This window comes from Chanodichthys erythropterus, chromosome 8 (genome assembly GCF_024489055.1).
Source record: "Chanodichthys erythropterus isolate Z2021 chromosome 8, ASM2448905v1, whole genome shotgun sequence".
Lineage (NCBI taxonomy): Eukaryota > Metazoa > Chordata > Actinopteri > Cypriniformes > Xenocyprididae > Chanodichthys > Chanodichthys erythropterus.
This window is the reverse complement of record NC_090228.1, coordinates 43340268-43363360: the sequence shown is the minus strand read 5'-3', so window position 1 is coordinate 43363360 and position 23093 is coordinate 43340268. Positions and strand designations below refer to the sequence as shown.

Here is a 23093-nt window from a genome sequence, read left to right as displayed (position 1 = left end):
TTGGGTGAGTTTTTTGGTTCACTTGTAAATGGAGAATTGGAAAGTGAAAAGCAGTAGCAATTTAAACCATGGATGTGTGTATGTAGCAGTTGAAAAATTTCAAAATTCTTTTAGATCCAGTGTGACAGCTGCGAGAGATGGTACCACGAAAAGGCATGACTAAAAAGAAGCTGAAACAGGCCAGGGTCAACAATTGGGACTGCATTTTGTGCTCTTAAACTTGTAAACAGTAAACAGTTTTTTGTTTTGTTTTTTATTAATGCTATTTTTATTTTATGTAAAATATTAATGTTAAATACATTTACATTATCCAATTATATTGTGTTAAATAAGTAGTGTGATATTTACTATCCAAAAAGTGTGGCTAATTTTGAAAATAATTTGTAAATAACAATTACATTAAAATGTGCATGTGAAATTTTACATCAGAATGTCTTGTAATTTTGTAGTTGACTCTGTAAAGGCCTGGGAATACTTAACTATACTTCACCATGTCCAGATGAGTTCCGCTCGCAGTCCTGTCCGCGTATCATTCGAAGTACATTCAACGGCGGATGACCGAGTTCTAAACAAGTGCAGTACAATAATTATATATACTTTAATAGACATCAAAGGGCAGTACTGGGTCATTTCAAAATGGAACATTTGCTAGGAAGAATTGAGAAATAGGAACTTATATTTCTTGAATTTTTGAAAATATGCGCAAAACAGCAGAAACATGAGATTTGGGGGGCTTTTATTTTGTAATGCAACATCAGAATGTCCTGAAACTGTACAGTTGACACTGGGAGAAGGTGTCCTGTCCAGCTGAGGTGAAATTAGTCTGTGGAAACTAGGATTTTATTTTTTATGAATTTCTGAAAATATGAGCAAAACAGAGGAAACATGAGTTTTGGGGGGCTCTTATTTTGGAATACAACATCAGAATGTCCTGAAACTGTACAGTTGACACTGGGAGAAGGTGTCCTCTCCAGCTGAGGTGAAATGAGTCTGTGGAAACTAGGATTTTATTTTTTATGAATTTCTGAAAATATGAGCAAAACAGCAGAAACATGAGTTTTGGGGGGCTCTTATTTTGGAATTCAACATCAGAATGTCCTGAAACAGTGCAGTTGACACTGGGAGAAGGTGTCCTCTCCAGCTGAGGTGAAATGAGTCTGTGGAAACTAGGATTTTATTTTTTATGAATTTCTGAAAATATGCGCAAAACAGCAGAAACATGAGATTTGGGGGGCTTTTATTTTGTAATGCAACATCAGAATGTCCTGAAACTGTACAGTTGACACTGGGAGAAGGTGTCCTCTCCAGCTGAGGTGAAATGAGTCTGTGGAAACTAGGATTTTATTTTTTATGAATTTCTGAAAATATGAGCAAAACACCACATACATGAGTTTTGGGGGGCTTTTATTTTGTAATGCAACATCAGAATGTCCTGAAACTGTACAGTTGACACTGGGAGAAGGTGTCCTCTCCAGCTGAGGTGAAATGAGTCTGTGGAAACTAGGATTTTATTTTTTATGAATTTCTGAAAATATGAGCAAAACAGCAGAAACATGAGATTTGGAGGGCTCTTATTTTGTAATGCAACATCAGAATGTCCTGAAACTGTACAGTTGACACTGGGAGTAGGTGTCCTCTCCAGCTGAGGTGAAATGAGTCTGTGGAAACTAGGATTTTATTTTTTATGAATTTCTGAAAATATGCGCAAAACAGCAGAAACATGAGATTTGAGGGGCTTTTATTTTGTAATGCAACATCAGAATGTCCTGAAACTGTACAGTTGACACTGGGAGAAGGTGTCCTCTCCAGCTGAGGTGAAATGAGTCTGTGGAAACTAGGATTTTATTTTTTATGAATTTCTGAAAATATGAGCAAAACAGCAGAAACATGAGTTTTGGGGGGCTTTTATTTTGGAATACAACATCAGAATGTCCTGAAACTGTACAGTTGACACTGGGAGAAGGTGTCCTCTCCAGCTGAGGTGAAATGAGTCTGTGGAAACTAGGATTTTATTTTTTATGAATTTCTGAAAATATGAGCAAAACAGCAGAAACATGAGTTTTGGGGGGCTTTTATTTTGGAATGCAACATCAGAATGTCCTGAAACAATGCAGGTGACACTGTGAGAAGTTGCCCTCTCCAGCTGAGGTGAAACAAAACAGCGTATGAGTGTTGGGGGGCTTTAATTTTGGAATTCAGCAGCACACAATGTCCGGCTTTGAGGTTTACTATCATTTTCAGGTGAAATTGAGCTGTGAATTTTTTTTTTTCAGCAATATTTATTTATTCATACAGATTGACTGACAATAAATAAATGAATGTGAAATCCATAGACTGTAAAAAAAGAAATCACGTTCAGATCGGTACACAAACAGTATTACCGTAATATCACGTGTATGCGCGGACCGCGAAATATAGGGGCGGCTAGTTTGACCGCTCATTTCAGAGTGGCGGCTGGCTTGACCGCAGTTTTATTTTGGTCTGGCGATATGACGTCATAAGGATGCGCCGAGCTCCTGCATTTGTGTGATTCGGCTTCAGAAAGGTTTGTTTATCTGTTTAAATCCACTGAGACCGCTCAGTGTTTTATAGTTTTTACACGATGCGAAATTAGTTATTTACTGTTGAATGTAATTGTAATGCTGTACCTAACTTTAATGAAGGATATTTTGTTCGAGTAAAGCATATCCACTGATGAGAAACAGTAAAACTGCGTCTCATTTCGCTCCCTGTATATCATAAACAGGAGTAGTAATAGAGAAACTGAACTCATCAAAACTCTGAGTCAATTGAATCAAATACTTTCCAAAATGATTCAGTGATTCGAAGCGCTCGAATCATTGCACGCGGACGTCATCTACTGGTTAAAATAGTAAATGAACGAGAGCAACAAACAAAAACATGTGTAATGACCATTTTTACAAACCGACTGCTAATATTTTTATTAAATTATAATTTAATTATAATATATGAATCATTAAATATCAAATGTAGATTATATGCCTACATATGAAGTGTCTGTATATTTTGTGTTCTTTTATGACTTTGCAGAGCTAGTTTTTTTATTGTCTAATAATGCTATTAACTTCTACTCGATTGACTCCCTTGTGTGTTGAACTACTGAACTAGGGAGCTGATTGAGAGGCACCCAGATATTATTATCATTATTATTATTTAATTTTTAGGTTAATTATTCTCATCTTAATCATGACACATTGTTCAAACACACAGGAAAAACTAATGAAACGACTGAGATCGATGTGACACACTATTATAAAGATGGCATTTATTAAAGAGGAGAGTGAAGAAATTAAGATTGAAGAAACATTTGGAGTGAAAAATGAAGATGTGAAGATTGAAGAAACATTCAGAGTGAAACAAGAAGATGCCGAGGAACAAACAGGTTGGTTTCTTTCTCAAAGCTGAACTCCTTATTTCACCTCTAGCAGTAAATGTACATGAAATCAAGCAATAAATAAGTCAGAATTTAGTGGATCAAGCCTTCAGAGATGTTTAAAGCTGTTGGTAGACCATCATATCCACCTTTTGATTTCACGTTGTTTACAAAAGCAACACAAAATCAGAGTTTAGCTCATATGTTGCCATACATAGTGTACATAATCCCCATTTTGATCACCCATAAACACCACTGACATTGTGGAATATGAGTGTAATACTTGAAATAGAGTCCTCAGCATTTGATAAAACTGGTGAAAATGTTTTGCCTCGTCATTTGTGATACAAGTGTAGGTTGGAAATCAGTAAGCACTGGCAGATTGCAGGTAGAGATGAAACAATGTGAAAATTTCATATTGTTACTATTGACAAAATTATCATGGTTCATCACTTATACATTTTTGTTAATGTGCTGTAAATGTACAGATAGCACTGACACAAACTGAAATAATTTCACCAAGTTTAGCATTAAACCAACAAAGGAAATTTACAGCGCTGTGTAGTTTTTGTGTGAATAAACAAAGGTTTAATTTACTCACCATTATGTTGTTCCAAACCTGAGTTTCTTCCTTTTGTCTAACACAGAGGAAGATATTTTGAAGAATGTTGGTAACCTGGTATTAAGATGCGTATAAGTTGATTGGATCAAAGGTGGAAAACGTTCAGTACAGGTGTAAACAAGGTCTGTAATGTTTTGAGCTTGTCCACTTTCGACCACTTCCAGAGGTAGTCGAAAACGCATCAGACCTGATTGTTTTTGTTTTGGAAATGGTCATGTGGTTGACACAGCCACAAAAGAACGTGTAAGGTAAGCATGCGCTAGCCAGCTGGGATTTAAACTTTAAACGAAAAGCGATGTTCTTCACCATTCTTGATTTATAACATGCACTCAAAGCGTTCGGCCGGTCTTGCGGCAGTCAGGGCAGAAATGAAAGCTGCTGCTCTCTGTATAATTTTCCGTTATTTCTGGACACGTCCATAAATTCTGCAAGCTTTTTTTGTTCGTTAGATTGAAAGATCTGAAAAAACCCTTACTTTACCCGTCCATAGACCCTCCCCTCGAAGAAATCAGGACAGAAGTTGTTGAAAGTGGATAAAAGATACGGATTAAAATACCAGGTGGAAACGGGGCACAATGAGAAAGATACCACCACCCAAAATAGAGCCAGTCATCTGCCCTGATGCTCAGGTCCTGCCAAGACACAGAAAATGCACATCAAATAAATAAATGGTTACTAGGCGCAGGTTTGAAATCCACTGGTGTATTGAGTATATGATCTACAGAAGAGATGAGCAACTCTGGTCCTGGATGGCCACTGTCCTACAGAGCTTAGCTTCATCCTTGATCAAACACACCAGCAAAATTTAACCCAACCCCAATATTTAACCTCAAGTCTTCAGGAAGACTCTTGTTTGAGTAGGGATTAAACTTAACTCTAAAAGACAGTGGCTCTCCAAAGCTGCCCATCCCTAGTCCATCGTTGGTTTTGATGCTTTACATGTCTAAATTCTTTTATGTCTGTTTTTGCCCTAGACCTGATGGCACTGAGAGAGGCGACTCATGAACTTAATGAAAAGGAAGAAAAAGACCATTATGATAAACATGATTTCATGACTGGAGAAAGATCGACAAAGGCTAAAAAGACTTCCTCGCAAAAAAGAGCTCAAAAGACAAGAACGAAAAGTTTTTTCATCTGCCAACATTGTGGAAAGTCTTTTGATAATCGTAGAAACCTTCATGTCCACATAAGAGTTCACACTGGAGAGAAGCCTTTCACCTGCCAACAGTGTGGAAATAGTTTCACTCAACAAGGAAGCCTTAAAATCCACATGAGAATTCACACTGGAGAGAAGCCTTACACCTGCCAACAGTGTGGAAAGAGTTTCAATCGCAAAGGAAGCTTTAAATTTCACATGAGAATTCACACTGGAGAAAAGCCTTACACCTGCAAACAGTGTGGAAGGAGTTTCAGTCGTAAAAATGGCTTTAAGATACACATGCGAACACACACAATTGAGAGCTCTTACACCTGCCAACAGTGTGGAAAGAGTTTCACTCATAAAGGAAGACTTAAAATACACATGGGAGCTCACACTAGAGAGAAGCTTTATACATACTCTCAGTGTCATAAGACTGTTGTTCACACTGGAGAGAGCCCTTTCACCTGCCAACAGTGTGGAAAAGGATTCACTCTAAAAGGAAGCCTTAACAGGCACATGAGAATTCACACTGGAGAGAAGCCTTTCACCTGCAAACAATGTGGAAAAAGTTTCAATCAAATAGGAAACCTTAAAGTCCACACAATGATTCACACTGGAGAGAAGCCTCACAACTGCCCTCAGTGTGGAAAAAGTTTCAACCGAGAAGGATACCTAAAAGTCCACATGAGAGTTCACACTGGAGAAAAGCCTTAGACGTGTAAACAGTGTGGGAAAAAGTTTCAAACAAAAAGGAATCCTTAATTACCACATGAGAATTCCAGACCTGCCAACCTTGGAAAATTTTTTCGAGTACCAGTTTGACTGGACGGCGCATGTTTTTTTTTTTTTTTGTGGGGGGGAATAACCCATCTTTGTTAATCTAATTTTGACTGTTAAAGTTTTTTTAATTTGACACAATTAAAAATTTTACTACACCTGCTCAAAAGAATTTTTTTTATTCATGATTAATCTTGCATTGCATAATGTGTTCTGATACAAACTGACAACCACAAGTGAATCGCATTCATATATTTAATATGGACTAAATTTTGTGTTAACTAAAGCGTACGTCATTTACCGAATCTTAAAAATTAAAAATCTTTTCTGACAAAAAAATAACACAAGCAAGAACAAATTTTAAACCAAACACGGCAATTTTCATTTTACCTCTCTGTGTGAGCACGCGCGTTTTTGTTTATGAGAGAGGGCTCGCGCAGCATTGAGACAACGGTCATTTTAAATGCATAAGTAGGCTAACTAATGTGCTAGTTTTCATACAAAATAAGTAGGCTATGTAACATAATTTTAGTTAGTATTAACACAATAACGCAACACATGTAGGCTATACGTTTCTGAACACTGAGAATAAATAAATAAACGCCTGTTTCTCCAGACTCGCGCTTGTCAGTCAGTCACACATCACAACATTTTCATAATCAGCGATTTCAATTTTATTCAGATTTGTTGTTCAACATTACTTGTGCATTTTATACCCGTTTAAGAGTTAAAAGTGCGTGAGTGTGCTGTCCTCACTTGAGAATTCAGTCACAGACGGCGGGAGTGGAAGGAGGGATCGAGCGGGATTTTGTGTTGCTGTCGATTTGCAGTCTCTTTTTATTGATAGGCCGTACGCATTTGTCAGTCATCCCCGCTTGCTATTTGGGGAAATGAACCCAGCGCTGATCGGTCGAACTCTTTTGCTGGATTTGAGTACTATGCGTACACAGAGGAGTCACCGGGTCTTTGCGTAGTATAGAGTGACAAATCGTACCAGCATACTTTGAGGTCAAAATGCGTACCTGGTACGCAAAATGCGTACATGTTGGCAGATCTGGAATTCACACTGGAGAGAAGCCCTATAAATACCCTTAGTGTGGAAAGACTCGTTCAAGACCTTAACCTTAACTTCAGTTGTTATCAGCGCTCAGTTCAGAAGCCTGCATATCTGATGGTATGGGGTTGCATGAGTGCGTGTGGCATGGGCAGCTTACACATCTGGAAAGGCACCATCAATGCTGAAAGGTATATGCAACTTCTAGAAGAACATATGCTCCCATCCAGACGTCCTCTCTTTCAGGGAAGACCTTGCATTTTCCAACATGACAATGCCAGACCACATACTGCATCAATTACAACAACATGGCTGCGTAGAAGGAAGATCTGGGTACTTCACCCATAGAAAACATTTGGTGCATCATAAAGAGGAAGATGCGACAAAGAAGACCTAAGACAGTTGACCAACTAGAAGCCTGTATCAGACAAGAATGGGACAACGTTCCTTTTCCTAAACTTGATCAACTTGTCTCCTCAGTCCCCAGACGTTTGCAGACTGTTATAAAAAGAAGAGGGGATGCCACACAGTGGTAAACATGGCCTTATGCCAACTTTTTTGAGATGTGTTGATGCCATCAAATTTAAAATCAACTTATTTTTCCCTTAAAATTATACATTTTCTCAGTTTAAAGGGATAGTTCACCCAAAAATGAAAATTTGATGTTTATCAGCTTACCCCCAGTGCATCCAAGATTTAGGTGACATTTTTTCTTCAGTCGATCACAAATGATGTTTTTTAACTGCAACCGCTGCCCTCTGTCATTCAAATAATTGCAGTAGATGGGAATTTCATCTATAAGAGTGAATAAACATTGCTTAGACAAATCCAACTGAAACCCTGCGGCTCGTGACAACACATTAATGTCCTAAGACACGAAACGATCGGTTTGTGAGAGAAACCGAAAAGTATTTATATCATTTTTTACCTCTAATACACCACTATGTCCAACTCCGTTCAGCTTCCTGCTAGTGAGGTCAAAAAACGCGTTCTGGTGACGGAAGTGATGTCTCGCCCATATACTTCAATGAGTGCGAGACATCACTTCCGTTGTCAGAGCGCGATCTGACCTCACTCACCGGAAGCTGAACGGAGTTGGTCATAGTGGTGTATTAGAGGTAAAAAATGATATAGATACTGTTCGGTTTCTCGCACAAACCGATCGTTTCGTGTCTTAAGACATTAATGTGTTGTCACGAGCCGCAGGGTTTCAGTTGGATTTGTCTAAGCAAGGTTTATTCATTCTTATAGATGAAATTCCCATCTACTGCGATTATTTGAATGACAGAGGGCAGCGGTTGCAGTTAAAAAACATCATTTGTGATCGACTGAAAAAAAATGTCACCTAAATCTTGGATGCACTGGGGGTAAGCAGATAAACATCAAATTTTCATTTTTGGGTGAACTATCCCTTTAACTCCCTCGGGTCGGCGGTCACGCCGGCGTGATCACCACGTTTTTTTTTCTAACTAGTGTGAAAGAGACTCAAAATACTCTGTCAATGTTGCACATACAATTAAGAGCTATACACCATTTTAATCTGTGGAATATCTTCTTTTATTTGTGTACACTTTTACACTGTAAAAACAAAATGTTGTGCTTTTTGTAAAATAAAGAAAACTAAACATGATGTGTGATCTCTCGTCTCCCTCTGAACGAAGTCCAATCTGATAGTTCTCAGAAAATTAACTGTAACTTATGAATACTAATGACAAAAAAATGACACATATGTCTAAAGAAACGTTGAAATGTCAGGTTTTAAATCGTACAAGTCAAATCGAAAACAAACTAGGGCTGGGCGATATGGACAAAAAATTCATATCCCGATATATTTAGGCTGAATATCGATATACGATATATATCCCGATATTTTTCCGCAAAGTGAGAGCAAATGTTCAGACAAAGTCAAAGCCAAATATGACGTCACAAGTAGTTTTATTGAAACCAGCCATTTCAGTGAACAGTTGCAAAATCAAATGAATAAATAGTAAACAGGTTTCTTCACCTGGTTCATAATTAAATGCTCAGCTGTTCAAATAACAATAAAAAAATACTGTATAACAATAGGACAGGAGTACCTTTTTTGATATCAAAGCTCCATAAAGTGCACATTTAAATAAAAAAAAATCTTAAAAATAGCTTATAAAATAAAATAGGCCAATCGTTTTCCGAGATAAATATATTTATATGAGAAAAGTACAATATCAAAAATTTTTAGTTTTACAACTATAAATGGCTTATTAAAATCCAATAACAGATTTTATTCTCCTTTCTAACAAATCCACAGATGCAAATAACGAACATTACAAAAGAATATGACAAACCCTAGTTACTTAAGGGCAGCATTTACATATAAAGAAAGAACAAAATAAAGTGCTCAGTTTAAGAAAACAATTTTTAAACATCAGCTTGAGATTACCTTTTCCTTTTTGTTAACTCAATTTCTTATCTGAACAGTCTCAACCAGTTGCACAAGAAACAGATTATGAACTCAAACATTTTCCCCTTCTTTTTTTACTTTGATAAACAGTAATGCTGTCTTGAGGTAGACATTAGAAGACAGACAAGCGTATCCTCCTTCGTTTAAAGATTTTGTGCGAGAAACACCAGCCTGTCAACAGCATCCGGCTTCAGAGATGCTCTGTGGCAGGTCACGATATTGCCACTACAGCTGAAAACCCTTTCGGAGGGTGAACTGGTAGCTGGTACCAAGAGATACTTTTTTGCCAGGTGGCTCAGAGATGGAAAGAAAACTTCATGATCCTTCCACCACTTGAGAGGATCAGTGTCACTCTCCACACTTGCGGACTGCAAGTAACTTGACAGTTCATTTTCAATAGCCCCCCTCTTGGTTGGTGCAGTGGTGGTGGCTGTGCGCTTCTTGAAGAAGCTTGCCAGTCTCTTAGCTTTTGGTGCTACTGCTGCTTCTCCATCTGCAGGCTCAGGCACAGTGGACACACATAGGCAAGGCGGTTGACAGCTGCTCTGATCAGCCAGTAGCGTCTCCACCTCCAAGACAGCTCTGTGCTTCAATGCATCGACTTTTTCACTTGGGATGTAGGTGGCCCTGAACCGAGGATCCACAAATGAAGTCATCTCCAAAAGGTCAGTAGTGGCTGGGTCAGAATATTTGCTGTTGAGGTACTCAACAATGCTGGTCTTGATCGATTTACAAAGCTTGCTATCACCCTCTTCACTTGCCAGGAGACTTTTGTTAAAAAGGTGCAGCACAGGTTTCACATATGATAGAGTGACGCACTCCTCACCTGATAAGGCATCAGTAAAGTCCTGGAGAGGTTTCAGGACCTTTAGGACTGCTTCTAGGACCTCTAAGTCCTGCCAGGTAGGAACAAGGTGCCTGGTCTTTTTGTCATTAGACAGGACTTTGGCCAGTGCTCCTTCCTGCTCCAGGACTCTCTCTATCATCTGCTGCCTGGATCCCCAGCGTGTGGCAGACTCGGTTATGAGTTGGTGACTTGGCAGACCCAGCTGAATCTGGACTTCAGCAAGATGTCTCCTTTTATTCCAGCTGTACGAAAAACAGCTTACAATTCTTTTGCACAAAGAAATGGCCCGGGTCGGGTGACACGCTTGTCATTCATGCCATGTCCTGTCAGAATCATAAAAAACTATTAAACAAATGTGCTTATGCGAGAAATTTGACTCTGGTTTCACTTTAACACATTCATACAACTAATCCAAAATCAAGCTTTAGAAATATTGTACATTAATATTATTTTCTCGTTTCATAGTTTGTTTTTAATCAACACCAGTACTAATCATAAATATCAAAAAAAAAAAAATTTTAATCATGTAAGTGATTTTTATGTATTATTATTTTTGTATAATTTATAAATGATGACTATACTGTATGTACATTTACTCGTATTCCTTTCTTGTTGTTGTTCTTAGTATTTAATATTTATGCTATTTTTTTAATGCTACTTCATATTTCTACTCCACTAAAAACTCCACAATGTTTAGGCATATGTGTCAACATTAGTTTCTAGTTACTTTGCAGTTTGCTATTTTCAATCCAGAGAAAAAACTATAGTCTATCATAATAGCTAAATATATGTTACCTTGATGATAACAACAGGCTAACCAGCATTTTAAAGTCATAATTACCTCACCTTTACCAGCTGTAACATTAAAGTGGTAAATACATCAATGCATCACTAATTCTTATCCAATAACGGAAACCTAATAAATATGGTTCTGAAATCTACCATTCTGTATTGTAAACGATTTTACATTTAGCACTTTTAAGTTTTGTGTTTTATTAATCTATTTAACCTATATTTAACAATACATACTGCATTTCAACGGACACCTGGCCAAGACAGCAGCATAAAACACAAAGTTGCAGACAGACACACAAAGGAAAAACTTAACATTTTAATATTTTTTTGATTAAAGTAAAATATCTGAATACTCCTTACAACACTGCACTCACCAATAGCCAAGTGCAGTCTGTGACCGAAGCACTGCATCCTCAGCCACTCGTTCAGCTCAACCGCTTTGACGATGTTGCTCCCGTTGTCGGTTGTTATAGCAACCAGATACTTTTCTTGGAGTTTACAGCTTGCAATTGCGTCCTGCAGGGCCTCAGCTATGTGCTCACCGGTGTGATCCTGGGGGAAATAACTTGTTTGCAGACATGCTGTTTTCATCTCCCAGTCTTGAATGAAGTGAACTGTCACGCTCATGTAAGGCTCACACGTCCTGTTCGACCACATATCGCTGGTCTACGCAAAATGGGTCACGTTAGCGAGCCGGTCAGCAAGGCTCTGTCTGATTTCAGTTTACATTTGTGGCAGCGCTTCTCGTGCAACGTAGTTGCGACTGGGAAGCTCATATCTCGGGTCCATAGTTTTCAGTAGCTTTTGGAATCCGCCTTGTTCCACAGTTGCAACGGGGACCATATCTTTAGCAATGGGATAGGACACCGCTTTAGTTATAGTACACCACTTGACACTTTTCTTTTCATAAGGCACATTGCGGGAAAATTAAGTTTGCAGTGAGCTTTGTTTCGGGGCTGGAGCTTTTTCGGGTTGTCGATGGCTTGCGGCTGTGGCTTCTGCAGCGCGCAGTTTCAAAGACTCTTCGTACTGCAGTTTGTGCCACTGTTTTAGGTGGTGAAAAAGATTTGTAGTGCTTCCACCCCTGGCTGTAACTTGTTTATTGCACTCCCTACAAATAACGTGATGTTGTTGCTCATCTGATACTTTGAATCCGAACCATCTCCAAATTACTGAGCCACTGCTTTTTCTTTTACTAACCAATTCCTCCGCGCGCTCCGAAGACGTAGTTGCTTCCTCCATGTTTGTTGAAGAGTGGCTCTGTGCTCCTCTTCGAGGGGGGCGGTGGCACGGGGAGCCGCGCAAATTTGAACTATATCGATATATGCGATATGGTCTAATTCCATATCGCGTCTAAAAATATATCGATATATTTTTTTAGATCGATATATCGCCCAGCCCTATAACAAAAATTATGTTTTTATGTAATCTGTATGAAAAGAGAGCCATGTCAGAAGTCCGTGATTCAGCTCATTATCTGCTAATGCGGCCAGGGCCACGGAGCCAGTGCTATTTAGATGCAAATTCACTCAATACATGCATACATCATCTCAATCGTGTATTTATTGTCTTGAAAAGTGTTTTGAATAGCCATAGTTAGCGATCTCTGGCCTCTGTTAGTTCAGTTATTTCCTGGATTGCCTATTCTTCTTTAGCATTGGCATTTGTGGACTAAAAGTGCACAGAGCGCCCTCTGGCTGCAAGTATGAATTGTAAACACAGTATCCTGCGTTCACAGTGACGACAATGAATAAATACTCCTCTGTATAGAAAATTGACATAAACATGAGAATCCATCAATATTTCTCCAAATGTGCATGCTTTTAAGCTAAAAGCCTATATGAAATGCCATAGAGGTAACATAACTGTTCAGACACTTTGTATCATAGAAATGCATTATATTTCAATAATAGAATACCATTATTTTAAATTGTAATAATATTTCACAGTATTGCTGTTTTTTCTGTATGTTTGATTTACATTATGATGAGCTGAGACATGATCACAGAGGGTTTTTTTCACAGCTTACCTGTCTGAAAGAGCTCATTATTTATGCAGCTCATTAGAGCTCTTTATGCAATTCTTTTGTCTTCTCAGGTGAGAATCACCCATTATTCATGATTATTCACGCCTCCATGCACACTGTGTTTCTTGACCAAAAATGTTTTAGGACATTTAAATCTCTCTATTGTTTTATATGAAGGAGTTCGAATGATAATTTTTACATAATTTTGAAGCAAAAACTTTAGTCTACAACCTCCAATACCCAGAAGTCTTGTGAACACAGATTTAATATATATTTTTTGGCTTTATTTCAGTGACTTAAGTTTTTTGTTTTTTTCAATAACCACGCATAAACGTTATTCCTTCAAAAATACAAACATGTACATACATGTTCATCACATATTATGGTAGCCTAGTTTATGCTGAATACAGTGTAATGACACTTTTGTCATTTATATGTTTATGAACAACTGAAAAAAGCACAAATGTCAGGGCATGTCAAAACTTCTCCAGGCCCCAAATCAGCCTCAGACCCCTGAGGGTTAAACATTTGATATGTCATCTATGTTGAATTCTGAATAAAATATTGAAATTTGAAACTTCCACATCATTGCATTCTGTTTTTATTCACAATTTGTATAGTGTCCCAACTTTTTTGGAATCGGGTTTGTAAATGCAATGGAGATCATTTCACTTTTAGAACCCAGGCTTTCATCTCTGACTCAAAGAGGACAGCCTGTTCCAGTTTTTCTGCAGGTGCTCATAACTTTAAGGTTTTTGGCATGTGGCACCTTTCACCAAGAAACTCGGGATTTATGTGGTGTCAGTGAATCAACAGTATGTAAAGTCATTCACAGAGTATGCAGGGCCATTTGTGAATTAAGAACACATTACGTAAACTTCCCTGAAGCTTCAACACAGGTGGTTAACAAGGTACAATTCTATGATAATTACAATTACAATTATAAGTACAATTATATGACAATTCTATGACATTACAATAAAATGTCCCTCTACTCCAGATGCTGAGGAATACAGGAACCGAAAGAATTGATTTTCCATAAATGTCCAAGGTGTATGCAGTTTTCAAACATTGTTGCATGTTGGAAAGGTGCAACTTATGATTCCTGGATTTTCCTTAACTCATCTCTGTACACTCAGTTTGAAAGAGGAGATCATCATGTAATTTTGCTGGGTGACAGTGGGTATGCTCAGAATCATTTTTTGCTTACACCATACTTACCCAACCACAGTTAAACAATGGTGCTACAACCAGGCTCATATGCGAACTAGGGGTCTAGTGGAGCGCATGTTTGGTGTTTGGAAGAGTCGCTTTCAGTGCCTTCAGAAAACAGCCTTTACATCCAACTTGACTTAATAAAACAATCTTTATTACACAAATGTATGTACTGATGTGACATTTGAGACTTGGAGTATCTTCATCTTCATGGAATTCAATAGCCAACCTTTCATGGACAGTGAGTCTTTTCTTAGGGTGACCAGTACTGGCAGACTTTGCCGCCCTTGCTTCTGAGGATGTGGAGGGTAAACTGCCTTGCAGCTCTTCATTTCTGTACATACAACTTTCTCCTTGAAAGAAGAAAAGTTCATATATATATATATTATATATATAAAAAATTATTATTATTTTTTTTCACCATCACAGGACTGTTTTCACCCAAAGGCCATGTAATTTGTTCAAAGCATGCATGTGTAAATAGTCTGCTAAATGTCTTCTTCATGACCAAACTTTGACTTGAAAAAGAAAAATTCACACAGAATGGTTCTGGTTCCTGAATGTTTTAGTATATTTAGTAGTTTTGGTCTATAAAAAAGTAAAGCAAAATGAACTCAAACACAATTTCACAATCATTTTCCTTTTTTATTTAATGACTTCTATTTGTGTTCTTTTTGATGGCATACATCTTTATGAACTCATACACTGTTTTTTTATCATGTTTGTTTTTTTCTATCACATTTGTCACTGTTTAATTTTAAAACAGGGATTTCTTAGTACATTTCTATGCACTTGTAATTTTAGAACACCAGAGTGTGAAAGACTTTTATTTTGGTCTGGCGATATGACGTAATAAGGATGCGCCGAGCTCCTGCATCTGTGTGTATCGGCTTCAGAAAGGTTTGTTTGACCTCTTTTATCTGTTTAAATTCACAGAAACCGCCTCGGTGTTTTATAGTTTAACACTATGCGAAATTAGTTATGTTGAATGTAATTGTAATGCTGTATCTAACTTTAATGAAGGATATTTTGTTCGAGTAAAGCATATCCACTGATGAGAAACAGTAAAATTGCGTCTCATTTCGCTCCCTGTATATCATAAACACGAGTAGTGATACAGAAAATTAGCTATTCAAAACTCTGAGTCAATTGAATCAAATACTTTCCAAAATGATTCAGTGATTCGAAGCGCTCGAATCATTGCACGCGGACGTCATCTAACTGGTTAAAATAGTATAAATGAACGAGAGCAACAAACAAAAACATGTGTAATGACCATTTTTACAAACCGACTGCTAATAGTTTTATTAAATTATAATTTAATTATAATCTATGAATCATTAAATATCAAATGTAGATTATATGCCTACATATGAAGTGTCTGTATATTTTGTGTTCTTTTATGACTTTGTAGAGCTAGTTTTTTGAGTGTATTATGTCTAATAATGTCATTTAAGGCCATTAACTTTCACTCAATTGACTCCCTTACCAGTGCACTGAACTAGGGTTTGATTGAGAGGCACCCAAATATTATTTTATTTTTATTTTTTGGTTAATTATTCTCATCTTAATCATGACACATTGTTCAAACACACAGGAAAAACTAATGAAACGACTGAGATCGATGTGACACACTATTATAAAGATGGCGTTTATTAAAGAGGAGAGTAAAGAAATTAAGATTGAAGAAACATTTGGAGTGAAAAATGAAGATGTGAAGATTGAAGAAACATTCAGAGTGAAACAAGAAGATGCCGAGGAACAAACAGGTTGGTTTCTTTCTCAAAGCTGAACTCCTTATTTCACCTCTAGCAGTAAATGTACATGAAATCAAGCAATAAATAAGTCAGAATTTAGTGGATCAAGCCTTCAGAGATGTTTAAAGCTGCTGATCCTCTCTGGTAGACCATTATATCCACCTTTTGATTTCAAGTTGTTTACAAAAGCAACACAAAATCAGAGTTTAGCTCATATGTTGCCATACAGAACATTGTGTACATAATCCCCATTTTGTTCACCCATAAACACCACTGACATTGTGGAATATGCATGTACATAATAGTGAGTAAATGATTGTGCCAAACAAATGCAATTAAAGTCAGATGTGGGTCATTTCATGTGCTCAAATATAAATGTCTTTAATTCAAACGAAATGAGATATTTTCACCAAATTTGACACATTCATGTATGGGCTCACTCTGAGAACCCAGATGTAGTTACAATGTAATATTAACTAAATTTACTTACAACAGAGTTTGATTAAGGTTTGTTACTTTTAATTATGCATAATTAACTGTTATTGCTATAGAAAGTAAATGCAGTAACATGTAACTACTTACTGTAAAGGATTAGTCCACTTTTAAATAAACTATTCCTGATAAGTGTTTTGAAGAATGTGGAAACGGGAAGTATGTTCAATTATTATGTGTATTCTGACACCACCTGGAAATGGTAATTTTAAAAAGTTTTGATTTGCATGCTGATTAGTGTTTGATTTTGTTAGTTTGCATGTGCTTGTTTCTGCTGCATTTTTGTCTGTTTTGATCCTGAGGTTCTGTTCTGATTCAGAAGTGGCCTCTAACATATACCAGCAAAAACACGGATTGTCAAAAAAAAAGCAATGCCAGAAAGTAGAGATGCACCGATTGCAATTTTCTTGGCCAATTCCGATTTCCGATTTTTTTGTTACTGTGATCGGCCGATACCGATTTTTGCCGATTCCGATTGTCTTTTCAAGAACTATAATTGACAACATATTCAAACAAAAATCTACTTTTCTTCAGTGCAAATTTTTATTTTCATTAAAAAAACACGTAAAAGTCAGTAATAAAATATAATCAGCTCAAATAAATGCAATAGAATAAAGAGAACTATGAAACTAAGAAATACTACAGATATTAAAGTAATCAAATGTAAAATGATGCACAGTTGACATAATTGCCTGTGCTGCTGGTAACAAAACGGATCAGCTCGGAATCAGTAAGAAGTGAGATTGATCGGCCGATCACCGATCTGGGCCGATCATGAGGAAAATCCAATCCCTGGCCGATCAATCGGTGCATCTCTACCGGAAAGCAATGTCATTGTGGCAGGGGTACGAGGGCAAAAGGGATTTACTTTAAGGAATGATGGTGAAAAATGATTGTTACCATTCACCCTGCCGACTACACCACTATACAATAATGTTATACAATTAATAACACAAAGGCCCTGTTTCCACCTGGTATTAAGATTGGTCGATTGGATCAAAGGTGGAAAACGTTAAATACAGGTGTAAACGAGGTCTATAACATTTTGAGCTTGTCCACTTTCGTACTTTACCTTAACGTCTAAAGTAAGCATGCGTTAGCCAGACGGGATTTAAACTTTGTGAGTTGAATACCAGGTTTAAGGACGAAAAACGATGTTCTTCACCATTCTTTATTTATAACATGCGTTCGGCCGGTCTTGCGGCTGTCAGGGCAGAAATTAAAGCTGCGGTTATCTCCGGTCACGTCCATAAATTGTGCAAGCTTTTTTTGTTCATTAGTTTAAGGTTTGGTTAAGGATTGAAAGATCTGAAAAAAACCCTTACATTTACCCATCCATAGACCCTCCCCTCGGAGAAATCAGGACAGAAGTTGTTGAAAGTGGACAAAAGATACGGATTAAAATACTAGGTGGAAACGGGGCCACAATGAGAAAGATACCACCACCCAAAATAGAGCCAGTCATCTGCCCTGATGCTCAGGTCCTGCCAAGACACAGAAAATGGACATCAAATAAATAAATGGTTACTAGGCGCAGGTTTCTGGTGTATTGGTGTATTGAATATATGATCTATAGAAGAGATGAGCAACTCCGGTCCTGGATGGCCACTGTCCTACAGAGCTTAGCTTCATCCTTGATCAAACACACCAGCAAAATTTAACCCAACCCCAATATTTAACCTCAAGTCTTCAGGAAGACTCTTGTTTGAGTAGGGATTAAACTTAACTCTAAAAGACAGTGGCTCTCCAAAGCTGCCCATCCCTAGTCCATCGTTGGTTTTGATGCTTTACATGTCTAAATTCTTTTATGTCTGTTTTTGCCCTAGACCTGATGGCACTGAGAGAGGCGAGTCATGAACTTAATGAAAAGGAAGAAAAAGACCATTATAATAAACATGATTTCATGACTGGAGAAAGATCGACAAAGGCTAAAAAGACTTCCTCACAAAAAGGGGCTCAAAAGACAAGAACGAAAAGTTTTTTCATCTGCCAACATTGTGGGAAGTCTTTTGATAATCGTAAAGACCTTAATGTCCACATGAGAGTTCACACTGGAGAGAAGCCTTTCACCTGCCAACAGTGTGGAAATAGTTTCACTCAACAAGGAAGCCTTAAAATCCACATGAGAATTCACACTGGAGAGAAGCCTTACACCTGCCAACAGTGTGGAAAGAGTTTCAGACGCAAAGGAAGCTATAAATTTCACATGAGAATTCACACTGGAGAAAAGCCTTACACCTGCAAACAGTGTGGAAGGAGTTTCAGTCGTAAAGATAGCTTTAAAATACACATGCGAACACACACCACGGAGAGCTCTTACACCTGCCAACAGTGTGGAAAGAGTTTCACTCATAAAGAAAGACTTAAAATACACATGGGAGTTCACACTGGAGAGAAGCCTTATACATACTCTAAGTGTTGTAAGACTGTTGTTCAAGACAGGAACCTTAAAGCTCAAATGATAATTCACACTGGAGAGAACGCTTTCACCTGCCAACAGTGTGGAAAAGGATTCACTCTAAAAGGAAGCCTTAACAGGCACATGAAAGTTCACAATGGAGAGAAGCCGTACAATTGCCAACAGTGTGGAAAGAGTTTTACTCAACAAGGAAGCTTTAACAGGCACATTAGAATTCACAATGGAGAGAAACCTTTCACCTGCAAACAATGTGGAAAAAGTTTCAATCAAAAAGGACACCTTAAAGGTCATATGATGATTCACACAGGAGAAAAGCCTTATACCTGCAAACAATGTGGAAAAAGTTTCATCCGAAAAGAACACCTTCAAGTCCACATGAGAATTCATACTGGAAAGAAGCCTGTATCTGCCAACAGTGTGGAAAAAGTTTCAAACAAAAAGGAAACCTTAATTACCACATGACAATTCACACTGGAGAGAAGCCTTATAAATACCCTTAGTGTGGAAAGACTATTGTTCAAGACCTTAACCTCAGGAACCTTAAAGTCCACAGGAGAGTTTATATACAGAGAGTCCTTTCAATTGCCAGCAGTGTGGAAACAGATTTACTCAAAAAGGATGCCTTAACAGGCACATGAGAATTCACAATAAACATTTAGAGAATTAATTTAAATGAAATCACTGTGAAAAGACTTCCAAATATAAAGTATTATTAGCTGCATTTCCACTGTCGGGCCAAAGGCAAGTGTGCTAGTGCATGCCAGGGCCAGTCGTGTTTCCACTGTCACTTCCGGGGCTTGCTCGGGCCTAGCCGGGGCTTTTTTGGGGCCAGTCGGCAGGGTTTGTTGGCTCGCCAAATACCTTGGTCCAAAGCGGGCCAACTGGGGCTTAAAGGAGTGGTCATGAACAGAGGTGGAGTTTACCCGAGTCAGGAGACGGTCAACACTGCTGCTCATTTCCCAGGCTTCCAGCTTACTTCAACATTTAAGATATTTCATTTGCAATAATAAATACACACATTTATGAAAAAAAAAACTTGAGACTGCTTGAGGAACGTAGACAATTAATCTAATATAATCCAATATAAATGAGTATATTTGGTTTAATGTTTTATCTGTCTCTTCCAGTGGTGTAATGTAACGAAGTAATAATATTTCATTAAAGATCTTAAGTATTTTTTGGAGAATCTGTACTTTACTTGAGTCTTTATATTTCTGATAACTTTTACTTTTACTCCACTACATTTCCTAAATAAGTGTATACTTTTATTCCAATACAATTTCCCAAAGTATTTTCTTTACTTACTACAAAATAAAGTCGGAAGAACACAGACTGCAAGCAAGCATGTGCAAACAATGCTTGCCCAACCACGGTTGGTTTCATTTTCTGGGTTGCGTACGTTGCTGGAGCAGCTGAGAAGAGTGTGCTTTCATTATACAGCACGAGAGTGACCTCTAGAGGCTAAATTAAAACTAACACTGATGCCTCGTGGAGTTTGTTTTGACACGTGACGTGAGGTTGCACACTGCACAGATCGGGACACTTTAAAACGGACAACAAAATGGTATGTTATACGGTGTACACTACAGTACATGTTTTCATATCATTATAAAGTAATTAGTTTGTTGACTAGATGCTGCAACAGTAGTATGTTTGACGTCGAGGCTGAGAGGATGCTAACATTAGTACCTCAAGCGGTTAAAACAATGTGACAAAAACACCAACTGTTTAATGTCACGATTGTTACCACTGATTTGCATTAGTTTATATTTGTTCGCTGTTATGCATTTGTTATTCAGCGAAGTTACATATTTAACTGTATCCTCATCATGTAGCGACAGAAACATAAATCAGAAATTTATCCAATTTAATTATTTTTTTAATCAGCACTGTAACACATATTTTGATTAGATAATCAAGTTTTCTAAAATAGGACAAATCATGTGTGAAAGTATATATATATATATTTATATATATATATATATATATATATTTATATATATATATATATATATATATATATATAATAGACCCTGCTATGCCTTTTTGTGTAAAGATAAGTTTTAAGCATGACTGTTATGAAATGGGAACACTTTGCAATAAGAGTCCATTTGTAACATTAAATAAGGTTAATAAAAGTATTTTTCATTGTTAATTTCAACATTTACATTTTTACATTTTAAACTTGATTCTTACATTAGTTATAATGCACTATGAATTAACATGAGCGATCAATGTATAACTAATATATTAGCCTACTATTTTTTATATTTAAAAATTACAATAAACATTTAGCTATTTTTTAATTAATACAATCTTGATCGCTCAAACAGAGCAACTGAATTGTCCAGCATTCATTTGCACTGGCTGTAACTATAAGCTTTGTAGCAAATATGAATATCCAACTATCGTGAAAACACTATTTATTAGCAAAATAACATAGATCGGCAGTTTAAGACATTACATTTGTAAGCACATAACACAAGACACTTATCTTTAAAAATCTACAGGAGACTTTAATTATTCTAACATAAAAAAATATCTAACATAAAAAAAAAAAATCTAACACAAACACACACACACATTCAAATAGTTGCAGAAAAAAAGGTGAGAAAAAGGAGTTTCAAGAGAATGAAATGAGATCCCAATTAATTTTCTAGCAATATTACGCACTTCATAAGACCTGATCTGAGCAAACCTTCAATCATTAATTTAACCCTTTTATCACTGCTTAGGCAGGATTATTATACTTTCACATCAATGCACCAGTTCAGCAATAGATTCTGGAGGTATTGTGCTTATCTTTCATGTCTTTGAATGCGGATTCCCTTGTCAGCATCCTTGGCTTGGAGGACGGGGTTTTTCGTGTCCGGATTGGTGTCATAGGGAGGCCAATCACATTCTGGTGTGCTGGCAAATGAAAGAAGTCTCCCTCGTTGCTGAAGTCTAGACTCTCAACAGAAAAGAAAGAAAATTAAAGAAAAAGAAAAAGTGAGACGAGAATAAGTTGGATGGCTTGAATGAAACTGCTTGTCTGCTCTTCATCGTTTTATCATCATTACATAACATATTCTATTCTGATCTATTTAACCTTGGTGTTTGGTCCAACCTCTTTGAGGAGTTCTGACCAATCAGGCATCATCTTTGTTTCAGAGGTGGCTTTCTCCTCCCTTGATCATAAATTAAATGTTATCTCCTGGTCTCTTAACTTTCCCGCTCTCGGCAGAGAATATCGAGAGTACAGTTTAGACATGATTTCTCTCAAAATAATACAATACATTTTACAAGACACACTTTTAATCAACCATTCAAATTGTGAGTGATCTAAGCATGACTGGTCACATGTATAATGTGTAGACATGATATAGAACTATGCAGTTGAATGATGTTCAGTAATAAGATTCCGCGACTCTCAATAGCCCTAGTGTCGGAATCAACTCCAGGACAGGAATTGACTCCCAGTATCGACGTGCTGATGTGGCAAAGAGTATAGAACCCAAGAGGTGACACTGATACTTTTTTGGGAAACAGTCAGGTAGCGCGGCTGCCATTATGGGGTGAAAATACTAACTGGACCATAGAATCCTTCACATCTTGCGCACCCAAAATCAGCGAATTTCTCTGCCAAATCAGAAGCGCAAAAGAACAGTTTTTTTAAATTAAGTCACCAGTAAATTGTATGGCTCCTACAGTAAATGTTGTATTGTCTTATATGTTTTATTTTACCAGTTGTGGAATCCAACCATTCATCCATCTGAGGTAACGTAGTTAGCCTACTTTATTGAGTATTTCCATTTTATTCAACTTTACACATTTATTAATAGTAAATTATTAATTAATACATTTAAGATAATCATGTTTGCAGCAAACAATATATTCCAGACCTAGAGGAGCAATAGCAATAGTAGTATCACTCCACTATCTGAGTTGAAATTATATATATATATATATATATATATATATATATATATATATATATATATATTATACTGTACGTTTTAATGGATCACGCTACAAACATAACAATCTTATAATACATGATGCATTGCTTTGTCCGTTATCGCATAATTCCCACTTTTGGACACTTTTGCTTTAATGGACATTAGACAACACT

At 37.2% G+C, this 23093-nt stretch overlaps 1 pseudogene; it reads left to right on the top strand.

Moving 5' to 3' along the window:
- Positions 1 to 2508: 2508 nt before the first annotated feature.
- LOC137025284 (zinc finger protein 420-like) lies at positions 2509 to 20118 on the top strand (annotated as a pseudogene).
- Positions 20119 to 23093: the final 2975 nt, after the last annotated feature.